This window comes from Petaurus breviceps, unplaced genomic scaffold (assembly GCF_028583685.1).
Source record: "Petaurus breviceps papuanus isolate PSGF00001 unplaced genomic scaffold, PetGlider_PUasm1.0 90731, whole genome shotgun sequence".
Taxonomy (NCBI): Eukaryota; Metazoa; Chordata; class Mammalia; order Diprotodontia; family Petauridae; genus Petaurus; species Petaurus breviceps.
In genome coordinates, this window is record NW_027187325.1 from 7,288,271 (window position 1) to 7,301,168 (window position 12,898).

Below are 12,898 nucleotides of genomic sequence, written 5' to 3' on the forward strand. Positions count from 1 at the left end.
TTACCTGATGTGATCTGAGGGATGCTGAAAAGCTCTTCTCCCAGTGGCCTATTACTGATGCCTCAAATTCCCACCTTTAAGTAAGGTTAAAATGCAAAATTGTCTTTTTAAAATGTAAAATGCTCTAAGAGGGACCTTACATTAATGAAAAGTAAACCAAGCACTCATTGTATTGCGACCATGTTCAAAGCTCTGTGAGGGATACAGTGTACAAAACATGATCTTCACACTCATGTTTCTAACAATTGTCCCGTTCACTTATCTGATTTCCCTAGTTAAAGATGATTGTACCAGTTCGTTCCAACCAGTTCAAGGACTTGCGGACTTCCGCAAAAGAAGCTGATCAGCCAGTAATGACAAAGCTATAGATAGACCTGGTTTGTGAGCACATTTTAGCTTGCACAAAGGAAAGCATGAGGCCTAACAACACCCAGGGTTACTGAGGTGAAGTGGGGTAGGGGTGGGGGAAGCAAAAGGGATTCAGGGCAAAAGTTGCCTCTGGATTTCACTCACCAGAAGGACAGAGATACAACCATGTCTGTGTTGGTGGATGGGCATCACCAATTTTATCAGCAACCACACTGGCATACCCAGGATGGCTGCTAGCACAGGTTCTTAGATCTGCTTTACTAGGAAAGATAGCTATTTAAGGGGTCAATCTTTTTTAATTACATTGACTAGTTCAGGGGAAAAGTAAGCACCCTGAACTTCAGAGAAAATACAAACAGAGAAAATGTAAGCAGAGAAATACAGACCAACAGACAGGGCTCTGACTGCCTGAATCAACTATACACTTTACATACATCCCTGGATAGAGAGAGCCTGTACATCTGAGCAGTCAGGGAGCTCTGAACATAACAGCCACTCAGAATCTCCACCAGGGAATCGATGATAGATAGATAGATAGATAGATAGATAGATAGATAGATAGATAGATAGATAGATAGATAGATAGATAGAGATAGATAGAGATAGATAGATAGATAGATAGATAGATAGATAGATAGATAGATAGATAGATAGATAGATAGATAGATAGATATAGATAGATAGATAGATAGATAGATATAGATAGATATGTGTATATATATATATTTATGTGTGTGTGTGTGTGCACACTTCTCAGAGCCAGAAGGCATCACAACCGTCCTGACTCAGTGCCTAATTTGAAATAAGCAAAAGATGTGAAAACCTTCCTACAATTAAGTCTCCCCTAAGCAAGCTTCCCTTAATGGGATCCATGTGAGGCTTATTAATGGGCAGGGAAAATGTTAAATCCCATTAACATACACCAATCCTGAGTTTTAATCATTTTAGGATAATAGCATGGGACTGATGAATTAAGGGAGGCCATACACTGGACCTGGCACCCTGGTTACAACAGGCTCTCATCACTTCTGGTCTGGTATAGCAATGCCTGGGTCCTATCTCTAATATGACAAGGAAGTCCAGAAAGAGACAAAGAAAGGGAAGAGGATTCATAGGAAAGGACTGGTTCTTACTTAGGTATGACTGACTAGCTTCCCACATCTGTCATAAGCAATGAAATGTCATGGATTGGCTATTGATGATCCTTTTGAACCAAGAAAATTTACAAATGTGGAAAGTCCCAAAATGAGGGTAGAGTTGAGGCTCAAGGAAAACAAGAACATCCTGTTCCTCCCCCTAAAAAAAAGGCACAGTCAAAAAAACCATCTTTTGGATTACTACAAAAACACAAACCAAACACTATCCCAAGGCAGCTAATGGTTAGCCAGGAAGACCTGAGTTCAAATCCTGCTACTGATACTTACTAGCTGTGTGACCCTAGGTAAGTCCCTTCACCTCTGTCTGCTTCAGTTTCCTCATCTGTAAAATGGGGTGCTAATAACACCTATCTCCTGGGATTGTTATGAGGATAAAGTGAGGTGCTATATAAATGCTAGCTATTATTATTAAAAAGATGTTAAACTAGAATGTGAGGCCAAATTCAAAAAGGTGAAATTTAATAGAGATAAATGTAAAGTCCTATAATTGGGTTCAAAAACTCAATAAACACAAGACAAGAAAAGTATGGTCAGATGGCAGTGCTTCTAAAAAAATCTGAGAGATCTAATGGAATGTATAGGCAACAGTCTGATATGGCAAGCAAGAAAGTTAGTGTTATTTGAGGTCACATTAAAGGAGGCATAAATTGTTTCCAGAACTATGAAGGAAGGAGTGCCCACCAGAGCACGAACCCTTGCTCTGGTCAGAACACATCTGTACTATTGTCACAGTTCTGAGTAGCTCATCTTAGGAAGGATACTACTGATAGTCTGGAGAATATCCAGAGGGGAAAACGCCAAATCCTGAAGACCTTTAGCCCATGCTCCATGAGAGGATCAATTAAAAGAACTCTTCATGGATAGCTATTTTTAAGTATTTGTTTGACTGTCCAATGGAAGTGAGATTAAACTTATATTCAGGTACAGACTGGAATGGATGATCTCTGAGGGTTCTTCCAATTCTGTTATTCTATTCACCAAAATCCTGGAATTTTCATACTTATAGAAAGTAAATTTAGAGTTCAAGTGAACAATATAGGAAATCTCATGACAACATAGGATAGATCATGGACTGACTGACATAGGAATGGTACAGACAGCACAGTAATTTAGTAACAGTTCCATGGAAAGCAAGACCACTTCAGGTTAGGGTGTCCCCAAAAGGCTTCACAGAAAAGGTGGCATTTGGAGGCAGCTAGGTAGCACAGTGAATAGAGCACCGCCCCTGGAGTCAGGAGGACCTGAGTTCAAATGCAGCCTCAGACGCTTAACACAAAAAAACTAGCCATGTGACCTTGGGCAAGTCACTTAACCCTAATTGCCCTACCTTCCCCCCCAAAAAAAGAAAAAAAAAGAAAGAAAAGGTGGCATTTGACTAAACCATTATTAATCATTTATTCTTTTGAATAAATAAATTTGTGATGTCATGAGGGGATACAGTAGAAGGAAGAGTAGCACAGGTAGCTAGCAGAGGAGGAGTTTGGGAAAACTAAGAGGTAGGAGGGAAATACAGAAAGGGAGGTGAGAAGACTTCAAAGACAAACTTCATCTATCTGGTTACCAAAAAGTGAGTCCTGATTATGGATTAAGGATAGGGTGACCCAGAAATCTGGACAGTGAGAGTTTTGCCATGGTATGATGCAACAATGTAGTAACCCTCTATTGTGATTTTCTAGGACAATTCTAATTTTGAATTTTTTCCCATCATCCCCATGAACCAGTAAAATGTCTCAGAAATTCCAATACTCCAGAAGTGGTAACTGAATGAATAAAGCAACTGGATGAATTGTAAATTGCATGCAAAGGCAGTGTGGCATATTGGAAAGACCACCAACTATGGAGTCAAAGGAATTCAGTTCATTTCCTACCACCAATACTTATTAGACCTGTGTGACATTGAGAAAATCATCTTATGTCTCTGGGCCTGGCTTTCTTCATCTCTAAAATGAGGAGGTTCTACTAGATGACCTAAGGGATCCCTTCCAGCTCTAAGTCTGTGATCATACACATATACATATGATTACAAAGCTATATGTAACCGTCATAGTTCAGACCCTCATCGTGTCCAGCCTGGACTGGGAGCACGCTTCCTGGACACTGGGTGGTTGCTGTGAGTGGGGAGAGGAGGACCGTTGCCTGAGGTAGCCTGTTCTGTTTTAAAGGCTTGAGAATGTGGGTGCTTTCTACTTTATCTACCTGTGCCAATTTCATAACTACTCTGATGGCTTTCACTTTCTGGTTTTGGGACTCAGTCTTTTGGTATTTTAATAAATTTTCTAGCTTATTCCCCCATATAGCAAGCCTGATTTATTTTGTGATGGATAATTATATCAGCATATCTGTAATTTCCATAGGCATTGTGAATATGGCATTGCTGATACAATAGTTGAGACCCTCATCATGTCCAGCCTGGACTGTTGTAATAGCTTCCTCACTGGTCTCCCTCTTTCCTCCAATCTATCCCCTCTTCCATCCATCCTTCATACAGCTGTCAAAATCATCTTCCCAAGAATTAGATTTGACCATGGTATGCCTCTCTTCACAAAACTTCAGTGTCTCCATATAAGATAAAATACAAATTCCCCAGGCCAGCATTTAAGACCCTCCATGATCTGTCTCAAACTTGACTTTCCAGCTTTATTCATATTACTTCTTAGTACATTCTACATTCCAGCCAAACTGATCTGTGGCTGGATATTCTCCTAACTTGACATTCTGTCTCCTCCCACTGTGCATTCACAAAGGGCCCTAAAAATACACACCAGTACAGAATCTTTCTCTTCTTTCAAGACTCGACCCAGGTGCCAATCTCCTCCTGATTTTCACACACACACACACACACACACACACACACACACACACACCACAACTAAAAGTAGCCTCTCCTCAAATTTCCCTATAGTAGATTGGCTAAATCTCCATATAGCTCACATCATACTTTATTTTGTATTTTATTTATCTGTGTGCAAGTCATATCCTTCCTAGTAATAGTAAAATTAACATTTATATAGCATTTTTAAGTTTCAAAATCAGTTTACATACATAATCGCATTTTGAGTCCCACAGAAATACTGTGAGAAGTAGGTAATGTAGATATTATCAGGATTTTATGGGTGAGAAAATTGAGACTCAAAAAAGAAGCAGTTTAGCAGCAACCAGGTAGCACAGCGAGTAAGAGCACCGGCCCCAGTCTCAGGATGACCTGGGGATCGAATCTGGGCTCAGACACTTAGCACCCACCCAGAAACACCTGGCCGTATAACCTTGAGCAAGTTACTAAATCCCAATTCCTTAAGGGCAGCCAGGTGGCTCAGTGAGTAAGAGCACTGGCTCCAGTGTTGTCGGGATGACCTAGATCAAATCTGGGCTCATCACCCAGATGAGCCACACCCAGAAATAGCTGGCCGTGTAACCTTGAGCAAGTTACTTAACCCCAATTGCTTTAAAAAAAAAAAAAAGAAGAAGAAGAAGAAGTAGTTTGGTATGATGGAAAGAGTTCTGGATTTGGAGTAAGATGGTCTGGGATTAAATCCTGGTTCTGCCACTTATTACCTGTGTGATTTTGGACAAGTCACTTAACCTTTCTGGGTCTCAGTTTCTTCATCTATAAATAGAGTAGTTAGGCTAACTCATCTCTTAAATCCCTTTCAGCTCTTAATCTGCTTGTATAACTTATCCACGGTCATGTGGTTAGTATCAGAGGCAGGCATTCCTAACTCCAAGCCCAGTATGATACCTACTATGGCAAACCACATACTCTCAAAAGAACCTGAATTATTTTTCATCTTTGCAATCCCAGAACCTTGTCTTGCACATAGTAGGCATTTAAATGCTTGTCTAATTGAAGTCACCAAGATAAAGGAGCAAAGGCTGAAGAAGCAATACATTTACTCTCCAAAATGCAGGTATACCCCCTTCTAGGATACAAATCTATTCCATTTCTAGTCATGAGAAACAACAAACATCATGGCGCATGTATTAACATAGAAGTCCATGCAACTTGGGCCACTGGCAAAGATGATTGACACCCCAAGTATCTGCAGCTTGAACATTCATGTAAATTTTTATTTTAGTGTCAAACTGAAAGCAAGGGGCAAGAAAGTGCCCTTTTAATAAGGCTTTGAAAAAGTAATATCCCCTTTTAAAGAAACATGACAATCCACATGTAATATTTTTCACCCAGTGCAGTAGCAAGATAAAACTACTGTACTCAGGGCAGTAAATCTGACATGACTTCACATATACAAAAAGACATCAGGTAGTTGTCAGCTCTGTCATTTCCAGTGCTTCAATGAAGAAAAGTCTTATAAAAATGATTCCATTCAAATAGAGGTTGTCTCCATGCCCACTGATCAGAGAATAATAATAGCTGACATTTTTATATAGCACCTACTATGTGCCAGTCACTTGACAAATACTATTTCATTTAATCCTCCCAATAACCCTGGGAGGTAGGTGCTCTTACTATTCCTATTTTGCAGATGAGAAAACTGAGAGGCAAATGGAGATGAAGTGACTCCCCCACAGTCACACAGCTAGTAAGTATCTATGGTCAGATTTGAACTCAGCTCTTCCTTACTCCAGATCCACAGCCGCATATACTGCATCACCTAGCTGCTTCTAGTGCTTTCAAACACTTTCCTAACAACAACTCTATGAGGTAAGTAGTCCAAATACTATTAAATCCACTTTATGGATAAGAAAACTGAAGCTCAGGGCAATTAAGTGATTCGCCCATGGTGTCGGAGCCAAAAGTGAATCCCAGGTCTCCAAGCACCATGTTCAATTCCCTTTCTGCCACAACATACTTCCTCTCTAATATAGATCACCTTTTTCCTCCAAGTTTGTTTCCAAGGGTTCCATGGTGCTATGTATAACCTTCCCAGGCTAGAATCAGAGAACAATTTAAGTGGGATGTTCCAATATAAGCCAAGGGGGTGAGGGTGGCAGTACCAAGCATGATACCAATATGGAGGGGTCTGTAATCAGGGATATAAACGCTGGGACTAAAAGAACCAGGGGGTAGAGATGACAGAGGCAGGACCAAGCAAGACGACCAAATCCTGATACCAGTCCCAGCACTGGAGAATTCCTGAAGCAAAAGCACAAGTCCAAGGCCTAGGCCAGATCAAAATCAAAAGCCATCAGGAGAGGAATCAGGAAGAATTAGGGAGCAAGGGTTTAGTACTAGATGGACAACAAGGTGATGAGCTGAAAAGAGAGATACAGTTTATCACAGGTTCTTGTGGATTTCTAGCTTAGCCAGACAAGACCTGTGTCCTACCTACCAGTCTTCCAGCCTCCCCCAAACTCCATTTATCTGGTGAGTTCCCAACTCTGCTACTATAGTTTTTAGCTTCCATAGCAACTAAGGAATCTGCACAGCAACAGATAATGGCAGTCTATATGCAGTGTTTTTTAGCACATACTTATAGAGAGAGGGGTAAAATGTCAAGGTGGATTGGATTACTAGTTGTGTGCTGCAGAATGTGATAGGCCCACTCCCTACTAAGGTGCCCTTGCCTCTCACTTCATAAATTAATCTAGTTTGGTTTACTGGGGGCTTTTTTTCCTGAATAGTGACAAAGCTGTCATCAATCCCTGATTGGCCCAAAGGGCTGAGACTCAAGCTGCATCTATCTGGTGACCTCTGGTTGTATTGACATGGCTTCTGAGTCAACTAAGAGCTTTAAAAAGCCCACCTTCATGGAATTGGGTCCCTTCAGACCTGATGGACCTCCCAGTACACCCTGCCCTGCTGACCAGACATGTTTCCACACAGAGGCAAGTGGGTTTGCAGCATCTTTATTGAATATCCTTTCTTTGTTAGGGATAAATAATTTGCTAACTCTTGAATGATCAGTATCTCGTTTCCTTCCAGTATCTAACCTAAACTAACAGGAAACTGGCCTGAGTCAGTTCCATGCATTAGACATAGCCAATAAAGCTTTTAACTACTACAATGCTTTCTATCATGTCTAGTAGCTACATTTCTATGACCCTGCTCCTATTATGTCTATAAGGACATAAGTTTTCTTCCTAGAATTTTGTAATTACAAGTGTGATCATTCCTCATTTAGAGGAATGTAAATGGATCAATTTTGCTTTTTATAGAACAGGGATTCTTAACCTGAGATATATGTGTACCTCACCCACCCCACCCCCCAAAGAAGTGAATGGTTAGATTTCAGGGGGGTAGGGGTGGGAAGGGTCTATGAATTTTTTCATATTTTTATTAACATATTTCAATATAATTGGTTTCATTATAATCCTATGTATTTTATTTTATTCAATTAAAACCATTATTCTGAAAAAGGGTCAATAGACTTCACCAGATTGCCAGAGGTATCAATGGCAGAAAAAGATTAAGAACTCCTGCTACAAAATATGTCCATGCCTATATATATATATATATTTGTCTATATCTATGTTAACAAATAAGGCCTTCCAAGTCACTTAGTCTCAATTTCCTTAAAAGCAAAATGGGGGAGAGGGGAGAGTGGCATGAACTCAAATTTGAAAGCCTCTAAAGTTCTTTCAGTCTTTTGAGCCCTCATCCACATGACATTCCTTCAAGTACGTGAATGCATCTAGGTAATGTAGTGGATAGAGTCGTAGACTTGGAGTTGGGAAGACCTGAGTTCAAATACTGCCTCAGATACTTACTGATTGTGTCATCCTTATCAAATCACTTAACCTCTATCTGCCTCAGTTTCCTCTGTAGTAGCTGACATTCATATTCTTTCATTTGACCCTCACAACAATCCTGTGAGTTTGCAATGTAGGTGTCATTATTCTCATTTTACAGGTGAGAAAACTGAGGTTGTATTTTTTCCCTTTCAAAAACAGGTCATGGTACAGTGAATAGAGCATCGACCCTGGAGTCAGAAGGACCCAAGTTTAAATCTGACCTCAGACACTTAACACTTACTAGCCATGTGACCTTGTGCAAGTCACTTAACCCCAATTGCCCCTCAAAAAAAAAGGCAAAAACAGGTCATTTTAGGGATGTAGCCTATTATTTATCAATGTGGTATATCTTCTCTGTTCTAAACCATAGCAATAGATAAGATTATAGATATGTTAGCTGATAACTAACTTTGGTGCTATAAAAGACAGAGATTCAAAGATTCTTTTACAGAAAACTCTCAGTGACTGTTAACAGAACATTGATGGGTTTACTACCTGGTCACATTTGCTACAGGTGCATTAATAGCATATCTGATTTTCTCCCAATTGGTATGGAAGCTATTGTAAAAAAAAATTCACTTTTTTTTCCATTTTTATATAGTATGGAGAGAAACACGGAATTCATTTTGTGATTTTTATCTAAGGGCAGTGCAGGCAATTTTTTTCATATTTGAACAGATTTCTGAGAATGATGCCCACTCTTGAAAGAATACTAATAATATTTCAAAACCAAACCAATGGGCTTATTTTTTTTCTCTGCTGAAAAGGCCTCTGTTTTTCTATCATCCTCAGAGAGAAATTTGGCTCTGATTCTTGCACAGAATTGCCATCGATTACCTTGATATCATTTCCAACAGAGGAGCAAACAAAACACATCAACACTAGAGGGTTCGTGTATATTTGTACATAAATCACAATTAAGAAAAAAAAAGTCTAATTTTTCCAAGTCAACAAGCACTTATTAAGCCCTTACTATATGTGCATTGTACTAAGCTCTGGGTATATAAATACAAGCAGAAAGACGGTCCCTGCCTTCAAGGAGTTTACATTCAAATGGGGAAAGACAACACATAGATATAAAAGCTGAGATCTGACAAAGGGCCACAGGGACAGAGGGTACTTCTGGTGTGAGAAAGATGCTGCAGCATTTCCCTCATTTTGCTACTTCAAACCCTGAAAGAAAACTGTTGAGAATGGTATTCACTGGAATTTAGATCTGGTGCAGCTAGGGAGCTCTCTGTCAATTGTCTGACTTACCTAGACTTTTGAAAGACAAATCTTGATGTCTTCTATCAGTTAACTTTGATTCATCTGTGGAAATATAAAACCCTAAACAAGATGATTTGGAAAATATATAGGATCTTTTTTTCAAATAACACTTTCCACCCTTACTAGGTCTGTATCCTGGAAAAAAGGAAGAAGAAACCTATATTTACAAAAATATTTATAGCAGCTCTTTTTTGTGGGGGAAAAATATTAGAAACTAAGGGGATGCCCCTCAATTGGGGAATGGCTAAACAAGTTGTGGTATATGATTGTGATGTAATGCTATTGTGCTATGAGAAATGATGAGCAAGATAGTTTCAGAAAAAACCTGGGAAGATTTAAAGGAATTAACGCAAAGTGAGGTGAGCAGAACTAGGAGAACATCATATACAGTAATAGCAATATCGTACAATGATCAAATGTGAATAACTTAGCTATTCTGATCAAGCCAATGACCCAAGACAATTCCAAAGGATTCTTGATAAAAGATGCTATCCACCTCAGAGAAAGAACTGATGAGTACAGATAGAAGCATAAAATTTTTACTTTGTCTTGCTTTTATTTTGCAACATGGCTAATATGGAAATATACTTTTGCACAATTTCACATGTATTATTGATGACACGTTTCTTGCCTTCATAATGGGTTGGGGAGCGATTAGAGGGAGAGAGAGAATTCAGAACTCAAAAAAAATTAAGTGAATGTTAAAAAATAAATAATAAATTTTATTTTTAATTTTTAAAAATACTTTCCACATAACTATCAAATTAATATTCATAAAGCACAAGGCAGACCAAGTTACTCCCATGCTAGAAAAGCTCCAGGGGCTCCAAATACCTTTAGGATTAAAGTACAGCTTTCCTCAGTTTGACATTTTGAGCCCTTCATCATCTGGCTCCAGCCTAGCTTCCCAAGCTTCTTGGATATCACTTGCCTTCACCCAGTCTACCTTTCAGTTAAATTGACCTCCTTGCTGTTTCTGGTATTTGAATTCCATTGTCTATCCATACGTCTTTAAGCTTGCTATCTCCCATGCCTGGAATGTACTCCCTCCTCATCTCCAGAGCTTCCTTGAAGGCTCAGTTCAGGTATTCTCCTACACAAGGTCTATCCTGATTTCCCAGTTGTTGTTCTCTAGATCCTCTGCCCAACAGGAAACTACTATGGATTTATTCTCCATATACTTTATATGCAGTTATTTAATTACTTGTTGCTTCTCCCTGTTAGAATGTAAGCTCCTCAAGGGCAGGGAGTACTTAATTTTTTTGTCTTCATATCTCCAATAACTATCAGAGTGCCTGGCACATAGTAGATACTTACTACTTATTGAACGAATTACCTTTTAAAAGAATTTTCTATCTCAGGATACAATTCTCAGCTTTAGCACCGTCACTCAAATACCTGGGCATCCTTGCTGGTAGGGAAAGACAGTCACCCCAAAAGTAGCAATCATGAACCTCTTACAACTCATGATGAAAAAAAAAAAGAACTTATTCCTTTGACCACATTTGTGAGTATTGCTGGAATTGGAGCAGTCTACATGTCTATATATTACCTTTTCAAAACTGATGTGATCATTGACAGAAAAATCCAGAACTATGGGAAAATGTGAACCTCATGAACCTCAAAAGCTTTTCACAATTAACCAAAAGTGGGAGCCTATTGAAGAACTGCAGACTGTCAAACAGTTGACCAAATGAAAAGTCTCCATCTAAAGCATACTCAATGAATCTAAGGGAAACATTTTTTGCACAAACTATACTTCTGAAACCAGTGTGCAGAAGTGCTTCTGCTACACTTTTAGGGTCTCCCTACATTTTGGGGCTCTGAATGAGGAATTATGTATAAAATGTACGTAGCTCATTAATGCATTCATAGGAGAAAAAAAATAATTTCATGTCTCTAACTTATACCTTAGGGACCTCGTTAGCCAAATTGGGCAAGTAGAAAGTGTTTAGACATGAATTATGATATTTTAAAGCAGTTCCCATTTATATAATATAAAGGTTCACAAAGTATTGTTCTCATAACCCTGTGTGTAGGTAGTACAAGTATAACAAATATTTTTAACTTCATTTTTATGGATGAGGAAACTGGGTTTCTTTTTAAAGATTGAGTGACTTTCTTTAGTCACATAGTTTGTAAGTACTACTAAGGAAAGATTTGAAGCCAAGTCTCACAATGTACTTTTTTCCACTAAAGTCATAAGTACAATTGAATATGCTTATAGGCATGAGAACAAGTAGTATTTCAAAATTAAATAAAATGTGCAAATTAATCTTTCACTAGCAATGGCTACAAAAACCTTTCCTGATTATCTTCAATGCTGGTGCCTTTGTCTGTTGATTGTCTCCAATTTATCCTTCATATATCTTATTTGTATGTAATTGTTTGCAAGTTATTTCCAACATTGAATTCCTTTGAGAGCAGGGACTGATTTTTTGCCCTTTTTTGTACCCCCATTGTTTAACATGGTGCTTGGCACACAGTAGGTGCTTAATAAATGCTAGGAATAAAGACTGGACTTGTGATTTCATTGTTAGGAACATTGTGATTAAGTGGTCATTTTCACTGATTAACAACTTTGGAAAATCAGAAGTCATCAATGATCTTTGAAACTATTCATCTCTTTTTGTTTAATTAATTACTTAAAGGTATTTGAAAAATTAAGGATAAACCATTATTGAGCAAGCTGAGTTCTTTAAACAAGTACAAGTGTTTAAACAAGTGCAAGTAAAACATTACACAGTCAATATTTCCAGACAATGAATGACCAAAAAAAGACAATAGAAGTATTTTATTGATTTATTTTTCCTGAATTTTATATTTTTCATTCAATTTCATTCTTCTCAGCAAAGGCAATCAGTTGTGTATAGCTGAATATGATTCAGTTTTTATGTTTACAAGATTTAACATGTATGTTAATTCACAAATCAGAGAAAAATGTCTTTGTCAGACCAAGTATTTTGATTTTTGTTCCAGAAAAATCTGATCAACAGAGGCTCTGACTGGCAGCTTAGTATATGCAATCCTTCCTACAATTTACTCACTTTGAATTTGCTGCCAAAATGGATAAGAAGATCTCAAACTGTATTACAAAGCTGTAATTATGAAAACAATCTGGTAATGGCTAAGAAAAAGACTGGTAGATCAGTGGAATAGATTAGGTACAAATCACACTATAGTAAATGACCGTAGTAATCTAGTATATTCAAAGATCTAAGCTTTTGAAACAAAAACTCATTATGTCATAAAAACTGCTGGAAAAAAAAAATTAGGAAAAAAACGGTATGACACAAACTATATATAGACCAAAATCTCACACTGTATACCAAGATTAGGGCAAAATAGGTACATGATTTACACATAGAGGGTGATACCATCAGCAAATTAAGAGAGCATGGAATAATTTACCT

The 12,898-nt window shown here is 38.2% G+C and overlaps 1 long non-coding RNA gene and 1 pseudogene across 1 annotated transcript in view; both read left to right on the top strand.

The window, feature by feature from the left end:
* The window catches only part of LOC138145218 (uncharacterized), a 1,102,603-nt gene that overhangs the window by 1,018,504 nt on the left and 71,201 nt on the right, over positions 1-12,898 (top strand). The window lies entirely within an intron of this gene.
* Positions 10,934-11,182, top strand: LOC138145217 (normal mucosa of esophagus-specific gene 1 protein pseudogene; annotated as a pseudogene).